The following is a 6,000-nucleotide window of genomic DNA, read 5'->3' on the forward strand; positions in this document are numbered from 1 at the left end:
CCACATTGACGTCCTCCGAACTCGTCGCTAGCAAGGAACTCTCTGTAGCAAGAGGAAGCTTGAAGGAGTCAAAGTTTAGATCAGGGAAGACTTCTTTGGCATCAGCACGGAAGTCCTCATAGCCGGCAGCATAGTGACTGTCTAGACGATTCTTAAGCTCGTCAGACTTCTTGAAGGCTAAAATTGCTTCCTCGCGTGCTTTCTCTAAGGACGAAGCAAACCCTGAAACTTCTCCCTCCAAGTAAGCAATACGAGTGTCCTTCTCGACACCATCTGCTTTGCGTTCTTCCACCTCTTCCTTTAACTTCGTCTCACATGCTAGTAAACGGTTGACTTCATCAGTCAGCCTAGTCACCTCCCCCTTTTTCAACAAAATTTCGTTATTCAGCTCCTTAGCCTTCTCTTTTGCCGTCTTGGCCTCCTTAGCAAGTTCTTTGGCCTAGCACGTCGCTGTATAAAACTTTGACATAGCCTGTGCATGGACGAATGAGAGTTAGAGATTCTATATATATAAAAAAAAAAAAAAAAAAAAAAAGCACACAAGGACGAATTAAGGTCCTACCTTGCCTCCCAAGCCCCTCCTGCGTTGCTAATGACGATGATTCCAAGGACAACAACGATCCTCAACAGTTTTTTTTTTTTTGGTGCGTGATTTCATTTGTATGGGATATTGGAATCTGTGATAGCAAAGGTTGCTTAATGTTTAGTGGATTTTGGTTTATGATAGTTGAACTTAGGTTTTGACAGTGCAAGCTTAGATTCAAACACTGAAGGAGGAGATGAATTGATTCCAACGGCTAGTTCACCTTCCAAAACGATGTCGTGTAGTAAAGTTAAGAGATACAAAACACGCTTGAAGTGAAACGATGCCGTCTCTCATTAAAACCAAACTGTGTCGTTTTAGTCTGAAAGAATTAGTGAATACCTGAGGAAAGCCACGCACGTGTAAAGGGTTGTTACAGAACGTGCGAAGCAGTTACAAGTCTGTTATAACAGACTTCGTTGGAATCATCTTTCCTTGCTCTCTGATGTAACTATATATATATCTATTCATTTACATGTATTGTATTGTATTGAATTTCTGTGAAATGAAATATATCTGAGTTCTCTCTCTATCATTTTGTTAGCTCTGTTTTTCTTTCTATTTTGATTCATAGAGTGACTGTGAGATTAAGAGAGGTGAGTTTGAGAGTGTTTCTTCATGGTATCAGAGCATTGATCCGTATCAATGGCCTCTACTCAGTCTGGTTCATCGTCTTCCTCAAGTGCTATGCCTGCTATGGCTTCTTCAGGTTTGCAAATGAACTCTTCGTTGCTACTGTTATCAAATATGTCATCTATGATGACTGTGAAGCTGGACTATGGAAATTATGTGGTATGGAAACATCAAATCGAGGTAATTCTTGATACCTATTCAATGATTGATGTTCTTGATAATTCAATCACTGCTCCAGATAGATTTCTCAAAGATTCATCTGGAAACATTACCACTGAAATCAATCCAGCATTCATGGCTTGGAGGAATCGTGAACAAGCAATGTTCACATTCTTGAATTCAACACTTTCCCCTACAGTTCTTGCTCTTACAGTTGGGCAGAAATCTGCTAGAGGTGTTTGGCAAGTCTTAGAGAAGAGGTTTGCATCAATTTCGAGATCTCATGTTATGAGTCTCCGCAATGAATTGAATGCTATTAAGAAAGGAAATGAATCTATTGATAGTTATTTTCAGAAAATTAAACAAGCTTGTATAAACTGGCTGCTGTGTCTGTGTTTGTGGATGATGAAGAGCTTCTCCACATTGTTCTGGATGGCCTTCCATCTAACTATGATTCTTTTAGCTCGCTATTAGAACCAGGAGTGATGTGTTGTCTGTGGAAGAATTAAATGCATTACTTAATGCTGAAGAGAGAATTATTAAGAAAAGATCTAATGGTGTTGATCAAGTGTCTATGGCTATGGCTGCCAACTTTCACTCACAAGGATTTCCTCGAGGAAGAGGAGGAAGAAATTACAACCAGAGAGGTAGAGGTGCTCGTGGACATGGCCTCACTCTGGTGGAATGAGTTCTCATTTTGGTGGAGGAAATTACTCCAATTTTGGTGGTTCTGGTTCTGGTTCTCAGCTTCAGAATTTTAGTTCTGGTAACCAAGGTTTCCCATCTCAATTTCAGTCTTTTAATCAATCTAAGACTCCTCAGAATCAAGGTCAAATTCAAGGGCAATCCAGTAGGCCTACTTGTCAAATATGTGGAAAGAATGGTCATTCAGCCCTTGATTGCTACCATCGTATGGACTTTGCATACCAAGGAAGACATCCTCCTGCTAAGCTTGCCTCAATGGTGGCCAATGCTGCTCAAGTCCAGGCTTCAAATTCTTGGCTCACTGACACAGGCTGCTCAGATCATGTGACTCCTAATCTGTCACAGCTCTCTATCCATCAGCAACCTATTCAAGGCAATGAAACTGTTACTGTGGGAAATGGTCAGGAGCTTCCAGTCACTCACATTGGCATGGTAAGCTTCAAACATTGACACATAATTTAGGCTGGATAATATTCTAAGAGTGCCTGATCTTGCTTCTAACCTTCTGTCTGTCCATAAACTGTGTCTCCAAAATAATGTTTTTTGTTATTTTGATGCCAACAAGTTCTCAATTCAGGATTTGCAAACGGGGAAGATCCTTATGCAGGGTTGAGTAAAGATGGGGTCTATCCCATTCCATCCATCTCTGATTTTTCCTCTTCATTGAATCATTTCAAGTCTTCTGCCTTTGTCTCTGTCAAACCACACCAGATTCTGCTTTGGCATCATAGACTTGGTCACCCTCATTCTAGAAGTTTGTATTCTGTTCTTAAACCTGTATTTTCATCTCTTACTTTGTCTATGATTGATGAAGCTGTTCTTCTTGTGAATCCTGTATAAGTGCTAAAATGCACAGACTTCACTTAAATAAAGCTTCAATTGTTTCCACTTCATTCCTTGAACTTGTGCATAGTGATGTTTGGGGTCCCTCTCCCATGACTTCCTTACTTGGCTTTAATTACTATGTTCTTTTTGTTGATGATTACACTCGGTTCACTTGGTTGTTTCTTCTTAAATCTAAAAATGAGGTTCTGCCTGTGTTTAAACATTTCAAGTCCATGGTTGAAACTCAACATAATTCTACACTCAAAGTTTTGAGAACTGACAATGGTTCAGAATATAGTAATGCTGAGTTTCAATCATACTGTTCTAATCATGGCATTCTCCACCAGACTTCCTGTCCTCATACTCCTGAACAAAATGGAGTGTCAGAAAGAAAGCATAGACATGTTGTAGAAACAGGTCTTGCTCTTCTTTATCAATCACATCTGCCTATCAACTTCTGGTCATATGCCTTTACTGCTGCAATCTTTCTTATTAATAGGCTTCCTTCATCAGTGTTAAGATTCCAATCTCCTTGGGAGAAATTATTTTCTAAACTCCCATCTATTCATGCTCTTAAATCATTTGGGTGTGCTTGCTACCCTTTCCTTAGACCCTATAATAAAAACAAACTACAACCTAGGTCTGCTCCATGCATTTTCCTTGGTTATCCTCCTATGTCAAAAGGGTACATATGTCTTGATCCCTCCACTAACAGGATCTATATAGCTTGTCATGTTTTGTTCAATGAATCCCTTTTTCCCTTTGCTGTTAATCCTACTCTTACCAATCCCAATATCCCTTTCTCAACTTCCTTATCTGATTGGTTGCCTCATCCAGTTCCTTCTGCCTCTATTCAATCCACTGATACTCCTGCTTCTTCTCCTTCATATGATTCTGACTTGGTTTCTTCTTTGCTTCCCTCATTTCTTTCTTCTTCTTCTTCCATTCCTGTTGTTCCTGCTCCCATTGAAACTCCTGCTTCAATACTACATCATTACCTGTGATCCCACCCTACTCTACCTACTGTGTCACCTGTCAATCCTGTCCCTACAGCCCTTGGTCCATCCCTTACAAATGCCCATCCTATGGTCACAAGGTCTAAGCATGGAATATATAAGCCTAAAATTATGCAGGTCCAATGTGACTATTCTGTTGCTGAACCTCCCTCCTTTGCCATTGCTTCCAAGCATCCTCAATGGGTGGCTGCAATGGATGATGAATTCAGTTCTTTACAGAAGCAAAACACTTGGTCATTGGTTCCTCTTCCTCCTCAGAAAAATGTTGTGACTTGCAAATGGGTTTACAAGCTTAAAAGGCATAGTGATGGGTCAGTTGCCAGGTATAAAGCCAGATTAGTGGCTAGGGGTTATCTCCAACAATATGGATTGGACTATGATGAAACTTTTAGTCCTGTTGTTAAACCTGCCACAGTTAGACTTCTTATTGCCTTGGCTGTGCACCATGGTTGGGAATTGAAGCAGTTAGATGTCTCAAATGCCTTTTTGCATGGTTTTCTTAAGGAAGAGGTCTTCATGGCTCAACCTCAAGGCTATATTGATCCTGCTTTTCCTACACATGTGTGCCTCCTCCATAAGGCTCTTTATGGTCTAAAGCAGCTCCTCGGCATGGTTTGACAGATTTACATCTCAGCTGCTTCATGTGGGCTTCTATGCTTCAGCTGCTGATGGTAATTTGTTCATCTTGAGGCATCAATCCTTCATTGTGTACTTGTTACTCTATGTGGATGATATTATCATCACTGGGAATAACTCTTCTTTTTTGTTTCTGCTATTATCAACTTGTTGAGCAAGGAGTTTGACCTCAAGGATCTTGGCTTGCTTCACTACTTTCTTGGGTTGCAAATTGAGTATACTCCTACTGGTTTATTTGTGCATCAGTCTAAATATGCCACTGACCTCCTTAAGAAGTTTAATATGACTGATTGCAAACCTTGTAAGACACCATGCTCTCCTAACCTTCACCTTCTTCCTCATGATAGCCCTCTTTTGTCTGATCCTACATCCTATAGGAGCCTTGTTGGGGCCTTACAGTATCTCACCTTCACCAGACCAGATTTATCCTTTGCTGTTCAACAAGCTTGCCAGCATATGAGCACTCCCACTCAAAATCACCTTCAAGCTGCAAAACGGATCTTGAGGTATCTTCAAGGGTCTCTTCACTTTGGGATTGCTTTTACCCCAGGCCCCATTTCCTTATCTGCTTATAGTGATGCAGATTGGGCTGGGGATCCAGTGGACAGACGTTCTATCACTGGCATGGTGGTGTTTCTTGGTAATTCCCCAGTCACTTGGTCTGCTAAAAAGCAATGCACTGTGTCTCGTTCCTCAACAGAAGCTGAGTATCGTGCTTTGGCCTCTACTGCAGCTGAATTGTATTGGCTTCGAATGCTTCTCAGAGATTTTGGCATTATCCTTCCTCATCCTCCTCTTCTTTGGTGTGACAATGTCAGTGCCTTGGCCATTGCCTCTAATCCTGTATTTCATGCTCGCACAAAACATATTGAGGTTGATTTTCATTTTGTTAGAGAAAAGGTTCTCAGACGTGATTTGCTGGTTAAGTTCATCTCCACTCATGATCAGCTTGCTGATCTGTTTACTAAGGGTCTTTCCTCTCCCCGGTTCAATTGGCTTACTTCCAAACTCATGTGGAAGTTCCCCATTCGTTTGAGGGGGGATGACAGTGCAAGCTTAGATTCAAAACTGAAGGAGGAGATGAATTGATTCCAACGGCTAGTTCACCTTCCAAAACGATGTCGTGTAGTAAAGTTAAGAGATACAAAACACGCTTGAAGTGAAACGATGCCGTCTCTCATTAAAACCAAACTGTGTCGTTTTAGTCTGAAAGAATTAGTGAATACCTGAGGAAAGCCACGCACGTGTAAAGGGTGTTACAGAACGTGCGAAGCAGTTACAAGTCTGTTATAACAGACTTCGTTGGAATCATCTTTCCTTGCTCTCTGATGTAACTATATATATATCTATTCATTACATGTATTGTATTGTATTGAATTTCTGTGAAATGAAATATATCTGAGTTCTCTCTCTATCATTTTGTTAGAGCCTCTGTTTTTTCTA

Source organism: Quercus suber, unplaced genomic scaffold (assembly GCF_002906115.3).
Source record: "Quercus suber isolate HL8 unplaced genomic scaffold, Cork oak 2.0 scaffold_412, whole genome shotgun sequence".
Lineage (NCBI taxonomy): Eukaryota > Viridiplantae > Streptophyta > Magnoliopsida > Fagales > Fagaceae > Quercus > Quercus suber.